The sequence below is a fragment of the Rhinolophus sinicus genome, chromosome 14 (genome assembly GCF_057876585.1).
Source record: "Rhinolophus sinicus isolate RSI-liver-muscle chromosome 14, RSI-T2T, whole genome shotgun sequence".
Lineage (NCBI taxonomy): Eukaryota > Metazoa > Chordata > Mammalia > Chiroptera > Rhinolophidae > Rhinolophus > Rhinolophus sinicus.
Genome location: NC_142514.1, coordinates 103,509,025 through 103,523,066, shown reverse-complemented (window position 1 = coordinate 103,523,066; position 14,042 = coordinate 103,509,025). Strand labels below are relative to the sequence as shown.

The window sequence follows — 14,042 nt, the reverse complement described above, 5'->3', positions numbered from 1 at the left end:
ATGAGTCATGACATCAAGGGTAATGTGATGACAGCTCTGATGGCCATTCCAGAAAAAGAGTTCCAAAATTGCTTTGAAGGGTGGACTAGGTGCTGGCGTCGGTGCATAGTTTCCCAAGGGGAGTACTTCGAAGGTAACCATAGTGATATTCAGCAATGAACTATGTAGCACCTTTTTTATGATGAGTTCATGAACTTAATTGTCACACCGAGTATGTCTCCATCCTTAGGTGGGGAGGGCATCCCAACCTTTCCCTGGTCCTGAGGACTTCCTTCTTTCTAAACCACATCCCACCACAGCCCATGCTGCAAGGACAAGGAAATCGTGTTTTTCAACTTCCATAGTCTCCTGCCCTCCCACCCCATTCCACACTATTTTTTTCTCAAGCCTGTGTTCTTTTACACTGCTCCAAGTCCTGTCTCTTAAGTTCCATCCCCAGCCTGCCTTCTACTCTGTCTTGCAAACATCTCTTTAGCCTGCAAAACCTCAACTACTACCTCTTCTGGGAAGCCTTCCTGACTACCCACCACCACCACACCAGAGTTCACCTCCCCTCCTCTGGCCTCCTGGGTCTTGCACAGGCCTCTGTCAGTCCCCTTATCACAAACTGTAAGGCAATTAATTAATTTGTCCCCCGTGCTGCTCCTCTTCTGTGTTCTGAACACCTTCAAGGTAATGCTTGTTTCTGTCATGACTGTATCCTGGTGCCCTGGCCACATAGGGTATGAACTACCATTTATGAAGCTGAATGTAAGCCTTGCCTTAGGGTGCCCAGCTCAGTCCAGTTTGCACAGGAATTCCCGGGGGTTTTTTTGTTTGTTTTTTGGCTGGATACAGTGAATTTTATTGATGGTACATGACAAGATAGGGCTCATTCAGTCCCTCCCCTTCTTCAGGGGGTCTGGGATGGAAACTGCGGAGGTCAGGAGATTCTTAGTGTGTTGGGGGATCAATTTGGGAGGACTCCCCAGTAGCTGAGGTCCTCTTTCTCTCTTTGGAGTCAGTTTTCCAGGGGGCTCTTACTGCTTGGAGGCCATGGGGATTAAGGCCCACCACCCTATTGTTATAGCCAAATTCATTGTCATACCAGGAAATGAGCTTGACAAAGTGGTTGTTAAAGGCAATGCCAGCCCCAGCATCAAAGGTGGAAGAGTAGGCATCACTGTTAAAGTAGCAGGAAACAAGTTGGTCCTCAGTATAGCTGAGGATGCCCTTGAGGGGGCCATCCTATGCCTGCTTCACCACTTTCTTGATGTCATCATATTTGGCAGCCTTCTCCAGGTGGCAGGTCAGATCTATAACTGACACAATGGGGGTAGGGACACCAAAGGCCATACCAGTGAGCTTCCCATTCAGCTCAGGGATGACGTTGCCCACAGCCCTAGCAGAGCCAGTAGAAGCAGGAATGATGTTCTGGGCAGCTCCTCAGCCATCATGTCACAGCTTCCCAGAGGGACTATCCACGGCCTTCTGGGTGGCAGTGATGGCATGGACGGTGGTCATGAGTCCCTCCACAATGCCAAAGTTGTCATGGATGACTTTGGCCGGGGGCGGGGCGGGGACAAGCAGTTGGTTGTGCAGGAGGCATTTCTGGCAATCTTGAGGGATTTGTCATACTTCTCATTGTTCACAGCCATCACAAACATAGGGACATCCACAAAAGGGGCAGAGATGATGACCCTCATGGCTCCACCCTTCAAGTGAGCCCCAGCCTTCTCCAAGGTAGTGAAGACACCAGTGGACTCTACAACATACTCAGCACTATCATCACTCCATTTGATGTTGGCGGGATCTTGCTCCCGGAAGATGGTAATGGAGTTTCCATTGGTGACAAGCTTCCCATTCTCAGCCTTAACTATACTTTTGAACTTGCCATGGGTGGACTCATACTGGAACATGGAGATCATGTACTTGAGATCAACAAAGGGGTCATTGATGGTGACAACATCCACTTTGTGAGTTAAAAGCAGCAATGGTGACCAGGTGCCCAATGGGGCCAAATCCATTCACTTCAACCTTCAACATCGTGTCTCAGTGTCATGCTGGTACTGTGCTAGAAGATGTAGCTGTCTGTTGAACAGGAGGAGCAGAGAGCTTCAGTTTTGTTTTGAATCATTGTTTTATTTTTCAATTACAGTTGACATACAATATTATATTAGTTTCCTGCATACAACATAGTGATTAGACATTTATATGACTTACAAAGTGGTCACCCTGATAAATCTAATACCCATCTGACACCATACGTACAATATTATTGACTATATTCCTTATGCTATATTTTATATCCCCATAACTATTTTGTAACTACCAATTTGTACTTCTTAATCCCTTCCCCTTTTCACCCACCCCCGAACCTCCCTCCCAGCTAGCAACCATCAAAATGTTCTGTTTCTTTATTTTGTTTCTGTTTAGTTTGTTTGTTTTGTTCTTTAGATTCCACATGTAAGTGAAATCATATGGCATTTGTCTTTCTCTGTCTGATTTGCTCCATTCAGCACAATACCCTCTAGGTCCATCCATGTTGTTGCAGATGACAAGATTTCATTCCTTTTTAATGGCTGAGTAATATTCCATTGTATATATGTTCCACCTCTTCTTTATCCATTTATCCATTGATGGACACCCAGGTTGCCTTCATATCTTTGCTACTGTAAATAATGCTGCAGTGAACATATAGATGCATATGTCTTTTCGAATTAGTGTTTTGTGTTTCTTTGGATAAATACCCAGAAGTAGGATTATTGAGTCCTTCTTTGTCTCTCATTACAACTTTTGTGTTAAAGTCAATTTTGTCTGGTATAAGTATCGTTACCTTAGTTTTTTGGTGTTGCTCTTTTCTGTTCCATTGTCATGAGATATCTGTTTCCATCCCTTTACTTTCAGTCTGTATGTGTCTTTGGATCTGAAGTAAGTCACTTGTAAGCAGCATATGGGTATTGTTTTCTTATCCATTCAGCCACGCTATCTTTTGATTGGAGCGTTTAATCCATTTACATGTAAAGAAATTGTTGGTAGATATGTAGTTATTGCCATTTTATTATTCATATTTTTTATCCTTTTTTCGTATTATTCTTAAAGAAGTTCCTCTAACATTTCTTGTAATACTGGTTTGGTGTTGATGAACTCCTTTCACTTTTTCTTGTTTGGGAAGCTCTTTATGTTTCCTTCAATTCTAAATGGTAGCTTTGTTATGTAGAGTGATCTTGGCTGTAAGTCCTTGCTTTTCATTGCTTTGAATATTTCATGCCAATCCCTTCCAGCTTGCAAAGTTTCTGTTTATAAATCAGCTGACGGTCTTATGGGAGTCCCTTGTAGGTAACTAAGTGGTTTTTTCATGCTGCTTTTAAGATTCTCTCTTCGTCTTTAACCTTTGTCATTTTAATTATGATGTGTCTTAGTGTGGGGCTGTTTGAGTTCATCTTGTTTGGGACTCTGTGCTCCCTGGGTTTGTATGTCTATTTCTTTCACCAGGTCAGGAAAGTTTTCTGTCATTATTTTTTCAAATAGATTTTCAACTCCTTGCTCTCTCTCTCTCTTCGTTTCGGTACCCCTGTGATGCGAATGTTGATACACTTAGTGTTCCCAGAGGCCTCTTAAATTCTCCTCATTTTTTTGGAGTCTTTCTTCTTTTTGCTGTTCTGATTGGGTGCTTCCTGCTACCTTAAGTTCTAAATTGCTAATTTGATCCTCAGCTTCATTTAATCTACTGTTAATTCCTTCTAATGTATTATTTATTTCAGTTATTGTATTCTTTATTTCCGACTGGTTCTTTTAAATATATATATTTTTTCTATCTCCATTCTTATGTTTCCTATCTCTTTGTTGAAGTCCTCACTGAGATCATTGAGCAGGCTTATAAATAGTGTTTTTGAACTCTGCATCTGGTAGATTGCTTGTCTCCATTTTGTTTAGTTCTTTTTCTTGAGCTTTATTCTGTTCATTCATTTGGGACATGTTTCTTTGTCTCCCTATTTTGGCTGCTTCCCTGTGTTTGTTTCTGTTTATTAGGTAGAGCTGCTATGTCTCCCAGTTTTAGTAGAGTGGACTTATGTAGTAGGTGTCCTGTGGGACTCAGGGGTGCAGTCTCTCTGGTCACTTGAGCCAGGTGCTGCAGGTGTGTACCTTGTGTGGGTTCTGTGTCCCCTCCTGTTGTAGATGAGCGTTGGTTGCTGTTTGCACATTAGTGGAAGGAATTGATCTTCAGGCTGATTGGCTGTGAGGACTGGCTGTGACTATAGTGGAGGGGCTGTTGTACAGAGGCTGACTCTATGGAGCAGTATTCACTTTAGCAGGGCTCTGGGACCCAGTCTGCCCTTTGAGTGTGTCATCCACAGAGGCAACTGGATGGCGCTCTGACTGGGTTGGAAGCCGGCCATGAGATGTAGCAGCCCCAGGGCCTCCTGGGAGGGGCTTTTGCAGGAGCTTGGCCTTGACCAGGAGCTTGGCCTTGCCCAGAGCCACTTGGATGAGCTACAAAGCAATCCACAAATGGCAGCCACTCACACTGGGCTTAGAGGTGTCTGGGAGAGGCCAACCCACAAACGGAGGCCAGCTGCTGTTAGTTCCAGGGCTGCTCAGCAGGAGGTGAGGGGCACGCCAAGACCAGATTCTGCTTGTTCGGGTTTTGTAAACCTTTGAGAGATTTTAGGAAACTCCACAGCATAAGCCAAGGCAGGCCGTTTGTATGGAAAAGCCACTGGACATGGTTTGGTGTGCCCACACTTGGGTAGGATGGGGTCTCAGGGAATCATCAGGGTAGGGCAAACAGTGTTAGCCAGGTTGATGGAGACTTAGACATGGTGACCACCTCCAGCTGTACACCAGGAGTGGGGAGGTCTCAGCAAATAAATAATGGATTCTACCAGCACTTCTGTCTTGAAGAAAGCTGCCCCTCCAGCCCTCTCCCTAAAGCCAGACAATTCAGTTCCTCCCTGTATGTCCCTGGCACATTACCAGCTGCTGTCCCAGCGCTGGAGCTCAGAGCAAGTGAATCCATCAGCAAGTAAGTCCATATGCAGGCCTTTTAATAAAAATGCCTAGAACTCCAGTAGCCTTCTGTCCTATTCAGCCACAGTCTTCACTGGATTTCATAGCCAGAAGTTATGGGAACTTCTCTTCCCAGTACTGGAACCATAGGCTGGGGAGCCCGGTGTGAGGCTGGGACCCCTCACTCCTCCAGAGGGAACCTCATAGCCTAGATATCATTCCCAATTTTTAACTGCCACACATGGGTGTGGAACCAGCCCATTTCACATCTCCACCCCTCATACAAGTCTCAAGGTGGCTTTTTCTGTATATCCTTAGTTATAAGAGTTCTGTTCAGCTAGTCTTCAGGAGATTCTCAATGATGGCTGTTCTGTAATTTAGTTGTAATTTTGATGTGGTCATGAGAAGATGCAAGCACAGTGTTTACCTACTCTGCCATCTTGACTGGATACCCAGGACTGCCTCAGTTTTCGCACTGCAAGTCCTCCATCCTAGGAAACCCCGCAGTGCCTGGTAAACCAGGTGGGTTGTGGCCCTACTCTGTGCCTCCACACTGGAAGCTGAGGGTTGCAATCCTCAAATAATGTGAGACTTGCTTTCAAGGCTGGTTATCCACATCCCTGACTGCAGGGTTATCCACATCCACATCTGCAGTGAAGGGTGAAACTCAGCTTGGCTATCTGGTCTGCAAGCATGGTTTCGACCACACAATTCAAGAATCTGGAGACTTCCACAATGGATTCATAGTATTTGGACTTTTTAGAACTTGATCTCCTTGGAGATCATCTAGGATGAGGAAACGGAGGCCTGGGGAAATATAATGCCCTACCCAGAATGGTCCTGGAAGACTGAGAGACATTGTGAGATGGCAGAAGAAACACTGGATGAGGAGTCCTAGACCTTTTCATCTTGACTCTACCATACACAGGTTGCCCTGCTGAGCCATACCTCTGCTCCTGACACATATAACATGCCAGGCAGACATTTCCCACCTGCCTCCTACCCAGGCAGGGAGAGCAAGACTAGCATTTACTGAGTCCTGGGCTCTAGGGCACAAGCCTTACATTCATCATCTTATTTAATCCTCCCAACAAGTATCTGTCATTTTATAACCGAGAAAACTGAAGACTGGATAAGTCAAAGAATTTTTCTACTATCAGCCAGCTAGTGGTAGTGCTGGGTTTCAAACCAGCTTTCTCTGGCTCCAAAGACCGAGATATTTCCATCCACCAATAGGCCCCTGGTTGCTGTGGTCCAGGTGCCTCCAAACCCAGCTTTCTTTGGATCTCAAGCTAGCAGGTGTCAGGTGCGCCCTCTGCTGAGTCAGGTGCTCAGTATCAGGGAGAGGAAGGAGACCCTGAGTTGTCCAGTCTGAGGAGAGAAACAGGCGTGAGCAAAGTGGGGAGGAGGTCGCTGTCAGCAGCATCTCTGAAACCGGGATCTCAGGGCCAGAACAAAAGGAGGTAACTGTTTAACAATCAAAGCAGTCTTGTTCAGAATGGCACATAGAGAAATATTGCTGGGGGAGGACAGCACAGAAGAGGCATAGAAGAAATGGAGCAGTCTTCATGGAGGGTTGCATGGGGTGGTGGAAGGGCATAAGGTCACAAGTGTCTAGGAGGTGAACCTCCTACTGCGTACTGATTTCTTCCACCCAACACCCCTTCAGCAGCTACCCTTGTGCTGTATGCCTGCAGGACACAGGCCTGCTCTGGAGGATGCTCCACCCACTCACCAGGATCAGGAACCTGCCCCCATCTCTCAGACCTCTATTTTTTTCTAAAGCCAGCCCTTCAAACAGCAAAGGATGAACATTTGCTCCTGAGCCCATTGAATGGCCTCACCCCAGCTCTGGTCCTGGTTCTGGCAGATGGTCAGAGGCTTCCACAGCCAATGGAAGGTTGTTGCCTCTACCCTGCCCCCATCCCAGCAGCCTGGTGGGTCCACTGCTTGGCTTCTGCCAGTTTCAGTGAATATAGTATGGTGGCAGCTGCTCAGCAAGGACAGGGGAGCCCACTGACGGGCCCTGCAGGGCTCCTCTCTAGTTGTGAGCCAGCTTCAAAGGTGACAGATGAGCTCATTAACCCCAGAACCACCAGACCAGCCCCACCCCCTCTTGCCCATCCCCACTCCTCTCAACCTATTTCTCTGACCCAGACCCCATGTCTTTGTTGAAGCCTCAGATAGTTGCATTTCTAAAATGTAGAGTGCAGTTTCTCTTCTAATTACAAAAATAACAGCTGACAAACATGTGCCAGAGGCCCCCTTTTTCCCTCCTGAGCTAACAGCCCCATTAGGAAAGATCCTGTTATCTTCTATGCCCTCTTCATACATTTTATGGAACGGCCTCAAAAGTGCTCTGCGTCTGCCCTCTCTCCTTTTTCAAGGCAATGGCTTTGTGAAAGCTGAGGGGGAAAAATAAAGCCTTTTACTAAAATGTCACTCTGGGCAAAGGGGGAAATTTTCTAATAGGCTATTGAAGGCTTGCTTTTTTTTTTTTTTTTTTAAGTGTGATAAATTTGGCCTGTCTTAAAAAGACAGCTCAGTGTTGCTTATCAACCGTGATTTGACCAGATAGCCGTTTCAAAAAACAGACACTGGTCTCTTTATAATAAATGAAAGCAATAAAACCAAGAGCTGGGCCAGAACTATAATTAAGAATCAGGAGGTTAAAACAGTGGGTGTGTCAGCAGAGGGAAGAGCCCGTCTTTGGACAGAAGGAGTGAAACTGACTGCTGGGATCCTGAGGGACAGCACCCCATCGGAAGGGGGGGTGACTGCTCTTGCTCCCATCAGGGAGGTGCCCCTGTTGTCCTCACTCTCCTCTCTCCTTCTCATTTTGGGAGAGTTCCTTCCCTGGACAGATGGGCCTGGGGGTGGGAGGATGGCCAAGGAGGGAATCGTCACCCACCGCCAAAGCCAAATCAAACGCCTATTTGAAATTCAGCTAGAACTCCCCCTCCTTGCTTTGTCTGTGCACAATAAACATCCCAGTTTCAGCTACTCCTAAAGAGCTGTCTGTTTAACACAATCTCCATCTCAAGCGGCTGTTCTGCATTTCCTTTTGGCTTTATTAAAACTGATTTTCTATTTGCACTATAAAAACTGATCTGATTAAATTTCCATTTTTCCCCAAAGAGAAGTCTCAGTCAGTCTCTCTCTCTCTCTCTCTCTCTCTCTCTCTCTCTCCTCAGTCTCTCCTTGCTTTCCTCTTTGCCTCCTCCCACTTTCCCTCTCCACTCCTTTTCTCTTTCCCCAAACAACTTATTCTTAATTATTCTCCCTCCTCATCTCTCTCTTGTGCCCCCGCGCACCAGGTCCCCATCACAGTTGCCATGGGGATTGCCATGGATGGTGCTCCCTGGGAAGGGAGCAGGAGGGAACTCCCACCCTGAGACACTGAAGAGAGGATCCTGGGGAGGCCTTATTGGCGGGGAGAGGTCATCTGTGAAACTCCAGCCACCTCCCAAGTACCCCGTATGAGGGGCCTCATACTCAGGGAGGCCGATGTGACTGGATAGTATCCAGGGCTAACAAAGCCAAGGCTATAGGTTCAATCCTCCCATTGGCCACTTAGCTCCTTCATTGTGTTTGGGGCCCTGGTGTGAACCTGTCACCTTCGCAAAGCTATATATGACTAAGGTCCCTGGAGGATGGGCCAAGAAGAGTACAGAGAAGGGCATGCAAACCCACCTGCCCTATATGAATAAAAACAGTACTTTTCCTTTTCCATTTTTACTTATTTCTCCTTTTTTATAATAAAGAACCCCATGCCTGTAGGACAATGACAGCTACCACTCATTACAGACTTGCTGTGGCTGTACTGGGTCAGAGCAGAGCACATACAATCTTCGTCATTCTTACACCCACTTCCTGAGGTAGATGCCATCTCAGTAATGGGCTTATGGGAAGAGGCCACCCTAGGTGTGCCACCCCAGAGCCTGTGTTTGAACCACTCTACACACTGCCTCATGAGAAGAGAGGACCCTGGTTAAAAACAAACCCAGAGTGCCCAGGGGTTTGGCAGAGAAGAGCTCAGGAAGCAGAGTCTTGGACTAGAGGATGGGCTGATAAATCAGTTCACCTCCACCCTTCTAAGGTTACCTCCCCTCCTCCCCCCAGTTGCCTGATTCACTAGGGTGTCCAAGCCTCCACACCTTGAAAATGCCAGTCCTCCCTATGGCATAGCAGAGTCAGACTGGCATTTAAGAAAAGTCTTTTCTAAATATTCAGAGAAAACAAAAAGTAAACTATGACAGCTAATATAAATGGCAGGTATCACCTGATTTCCCTCTGTAACTCAGCCTCTGTGAATGCATCATCATTAATTTATTGTTGGATGAATGAATGAATGAATGAATGAATGAATGAATGAATGAAGAGTTTGCTTACTAGAAAAAATCAGAAGAGGCATAAGTGAAGTTTCCTACACAGATGAGGCTATCCATTCAGTGCTGGATTTCGGTCTAAGAGGACACCTGGCCCACTTGGACAGATAGACTGACAGGTATTGATCTGCGTACAAGAAGAGGCCTCATCTATCATATGAGACCTTATTTCCCTACACTCAGAGGTCGCTTTCCTCGTTAGAGTTGCCCAGTATAATATCTTATCCATGCATCAACCATACCATGCATATAAGGAGCTCACACATGTTTGTAACAATTTATCTGTGGTTACTTCCCTCGCTGGATCTGAGCCAAGAGATCTAGCCCCACCAATTCCCCTCATGCCAGGCTCAGCTCCCATCCCCACACCTTGACTCACTCTGGAGCTCAGTGGTTATACACTGACCTCATGCCAGGCCCCGGGAGCCATTAGGATGACAGCCAAGGCCCTGCTCTGCAATCCAGCAGAAGAGGTGAGAGATGCTCTGGATACCTATCACATATATAGCACATAGAAGCTGCAGAGAAGGGCCACAGCCATTAGAGAAAAGTCCTGTGGACATTCAGCAGGGGAAGAGAGACTGTCCGGTGGGAGCCAGGGAAAGGCTTCGTGGAGGAAGAAACCTGCACACTCTTGATCTTGGAGAATGGTTATGATGCAGGTATTGACATTTAAAAACATAGAGAAGGCCCTTCCGAACGAAGGGGCTGCCTGAGTGATGTATGGATAGTCAAAGCACAGGAGCGGCCACCCTCCGGTTTCCTGGGACAGACTATTGGAAGGGAAGTCAACAGGAAAGAGAGCCGAAGGTGGATAGGGCCAGAGCAGAGGGCTTGGCTACCATGGTGCAAGGAGAGCCCTGAGAGCTAATTTCCTTTCTCCTTCATCCCCATTAATCTAAATCCTCTTTGCCCCTCAGTGTGCAGTTGAAAGCCCACTTCCTTCAGGAAACCTTTGCTGAGCTCTCCAGAAATATTCCCTCCTCTGCTGAATTCCTTTGCCCTTAGTCACTACCACTCACTGGACAGCTAAACCCTTCCATGTATCAGCTTGCAGAACTGCTCAGTCACCAATGAGGCAAGCTCACTCACTCCCCGTGCATTGTATGAGTGCTGTTCCCTCTGAAGTGTCCTCCCTCCTCGACCAACAACCCAGCTTCTGCTTGCTGACTAATACCTGCTCATTCTCAGGGCCAGCCAGGCCATTTCCTTCTCCAGGAAGCCTTCCATCTGCCTAGCCACTCATCACTGCCCCTGTAGCACCCCATGCTTCCTGCCTCCATTGCCCCATTCTAGCTGCACTGGTCTCTGCTCATGTATCTTCTCCTCACCAGAGCATTGTATCCTCAAGGGCAGGGACTACCCTCTTTATCTTTTCATTAACTGAAACCAGCAGATAATAGCTGCTCAATACACACTTGCAGAAAGAAATATGATCATGTACAGAAAAGTACCTTGAAAATACCATATAAAAGTTTCTTTTGATAACTGCTTGGATATAGGAAACTAAAAAGAGAAGAACGCATTTTTTAAAAAAAGAATGATGGGGGTCACAGGGGAAAGCAATGGTTTGTGAGAGACGATGCTGAATGTGGTTTTAGACATTTTATGGTGACAGCAAGACATTTCAGGAGAGATGTCCTACAGCCTGCTGGATTTATGAGACTAGAGTTCTGGTAAGAGGTCAAGACTGGAAATGAACATTTGAGCATATTGGAAAAAAGAGAATAGCTGCAAAATGAGCTCATGCAGGAAGTAAATCTAGCAGCAGGAAAAGGCAGCATGAGGAGGGGCCCTGGGGCACAGGAAGTGAAAGGGTAGAGGCAGAGAAGGCACAACCAGGCAGGTAGGAAGCAACCGGAGGACGGAATGGATAAAAGGATGAGGAGGATGAGCAAAATCTTACATACTTTTGGAGACTTTTTATCTCTGATTTTCCCAGGAAGGGTGCAGGCATGTCTAGCCTCCTGTTGTGCAGGTTGCTCTACCCAACACACATCCACTCACCTTCCCCTTTCTCTTTCTCTCCCTCCCTCCCTCCAATCAGGCCATCAGTGGAACCACATAGCATCATGGGTTTTTAGCATATCAGAGATTTTAAAAAGGGGGGGAGGATTTACAATGCACCACATCTGTTGCTCTCTCTTATGCTACAGATGAGGCCCAGAGAGGGAATGAGACCTGCTGGAAATCACACAGCTAGGGAGTGAAGAGCAGAACTAGATGCCAAATCCCTGGGGTCCCAGGCTAGTGCTTAGATTGCTCCCACAGTGTGTCCTACAGAAGAAGCAGAGACCCAGAGGGAGAACAAAGACTGCCCAAGATTCACAGCTGGGCCAGGCTGGGACCAGAATCCAGAGACCGACTTTCCTGTCTACGTTTTTACCACCTTGCTGCCTGCTGACCGCCCAGATCTTCAGGCCATCCTCAGTGCCCACAGTGCTCCCCAAAGCAAGCAGACACAACCTCACAACTTGAGACTGCAGGGCAAAGATCTAGGGCTCAAACCCTGAGTGCTATCTTCATCTGTAGCCCTCTCTGCTCAAAATAGTTCCCTGAAGATGGCTTGCCTTCACGGGCAAGGTACTTTTGCTCCCTAAACAACCACTGTTAACCTCCCTTCATCCACACCTAAAATCTGGGTCATTCTAAAGACACAATTACACAGCCTTTACCACCCAGCACCAGGAACTGCTGGCTGCTGAGAAACCCCTGGCCCTCCATGTCCTGAAGCTGCCAATTTCCTCATCAGTATTTTATTTGTCTGTTTTGCTCATTTTTAAGCTGGTGGCAATTGCTATTTAAATTGTTTTGTAAAGTGTCTTTGCATTTACAATGCTGGCTGTCAGCAGCCCCACAATAGGAAATGAGATTTGGCATCAAAGGCAAAGACGCTACTAAAATACATTTTAATAAATATGTAAATCAATTAATCAATCACCCATCCAAGGAAGGAGCTGTGGGAACTCAGGCTGGCTGTGAGAGGAGTTGGAGAGCATGTGGTCCAAGGTGATGGAGGAAGCTCAGTGCACATCAAAATGGGGGCTATGGGCACATCTGGTCCTGGGGCCCTGGCCTGGCCTCCCACTCTCCCAGTTCTGCCTGAATGGGCCCCCAAAAGGTCTTGCCACAGCAGTCCCAGCCAGGATAAGCGAGAGCCCCATCAAGGTGCAAATCAAAGACAAAATCAGCTCCAGGGCTGAGAGTGCAAAACCCCACCACTTCTCCATTGATGCTGTTTCCTAGAGAAGTCAGACCTTAGGAAGTGCTTTCAAGATGTATGTCTATAAGTTGGACCAGCCTGGAGAATCAGCATCAGTAACATCAGAAGAAGTGACTAGCAGTTTCCTCTTTTCCTGAGAGATCACCAAAAGAAAGGAGCTTACGCTGTCAGGCAACTTGAGTAATCAGAGAGAGAGAGTTGCTGTCCTCTGGGAGGGGGTTCTGAACAGGGAAAGTAAATATGACTCAGGGACAGTACTGAGGGGAGAGAGAAGAATCCAACCGGTGAAGGGCTTTTAAAACAAGAGACCAAATACACACTGTAGCTGATGAGCAAGGAAGGGATGTCTGGTGGCAAAGTTCTGGCCACCCAGTCACAGAACCTCAGCTTGTACCAAGGTGTGTTATAAGTGGCATCATTCTGACCAATAAAACCTGAGCTTGAGCTGGTACACATCTCCAAGCCTTGGTTGGACAGACCCTAAAAACAGAGTCCCTTTCAGTTCCTAGTATATAGTTTGCTGAAAAGTGTTCCTCAGAGCTAGAGTAAGGTGTATCCTCACACGGCTTCAGTGTGACCTTGGGCAAGTCACTTGTTCCTCTGGACCTCTGTCTACTCATCTAGAAAATGCAGGATTTGAGCAAGATGAACACTAAACTTGAAAACTCTCTGACTCACTTTCCTCACTGTAATGCAGGGTCTCTGGTCCCACTCCCCACACAAGAACGCAGTATATGGTGAGGCCAAAAAGCCATGGATAGGGGAGTCATACCACTATTTCTTACTGTTGGCTGGGTTGGAGACACAGGAAGCAGGAGCCACACAATCTGCAATCCGCCATCCGCTTCTCTGCCAACCAACTAACCAACAACCCCCTAGCGTAGCCACGGCAGTTATATCAGTGGCTAATGGCTAACCAGTAAAAGCTGATTGCCAATAGTCATAGCTGATGGCCATCTACTACCTGAGCCAGCCCCTTTCCACGTGAGGCCGAGAGCCTGGAAACTGCTGTCCTGGCCCTGTCCCCACACTCCACCCCTCCAGGGTCTCGCCTCACAATCTACGTGACAAGCGTCTTCCACCAGAGTCCCTGTGCCATATTAGGCTATAGGCACCTACGGGCAAAAAGAAATAGTAGTCTTAGGAACCAACAATGGCAAATCCCTTCCATCTAGGAGGATACACGCTAACTTTTTGTCCTGGGAAAGGAGGGTCGCTGCCAGTGACACCTTTCCCGGTTTGTGGTACCAGAACTTTATGGCAGTGCTTGGGGTCCCTTGCGTGGTTTAACATGTAACAGTACAGGGGACCCCATAATAGGCCATAGTGAGAGCACATAGGTTCCCCGCAAAATCATCCTGGTATCGGGACCTCTGTATACTACAGTCACTTGCGGTGGCCACTTGGCCCCCAACCCTGGCGTCACTTGCAAATCATGAGTC

General features: G+C 47.0%; 1 pseudogene; it reads right to left on the bottom strand.

The window, feature by feature from the left end:
- Positions 1 to 933: 933 nt before the first annotated feature.
- Positions 934 to 2,025, bottom strand: LOC109435624 (glyceraldehyde-3-phosphate dehydrogenase pseudogene; annotated as a pseudogene).
- Positions 2,026 to 14,042: the final 12,017 nt, after the last annotated feature.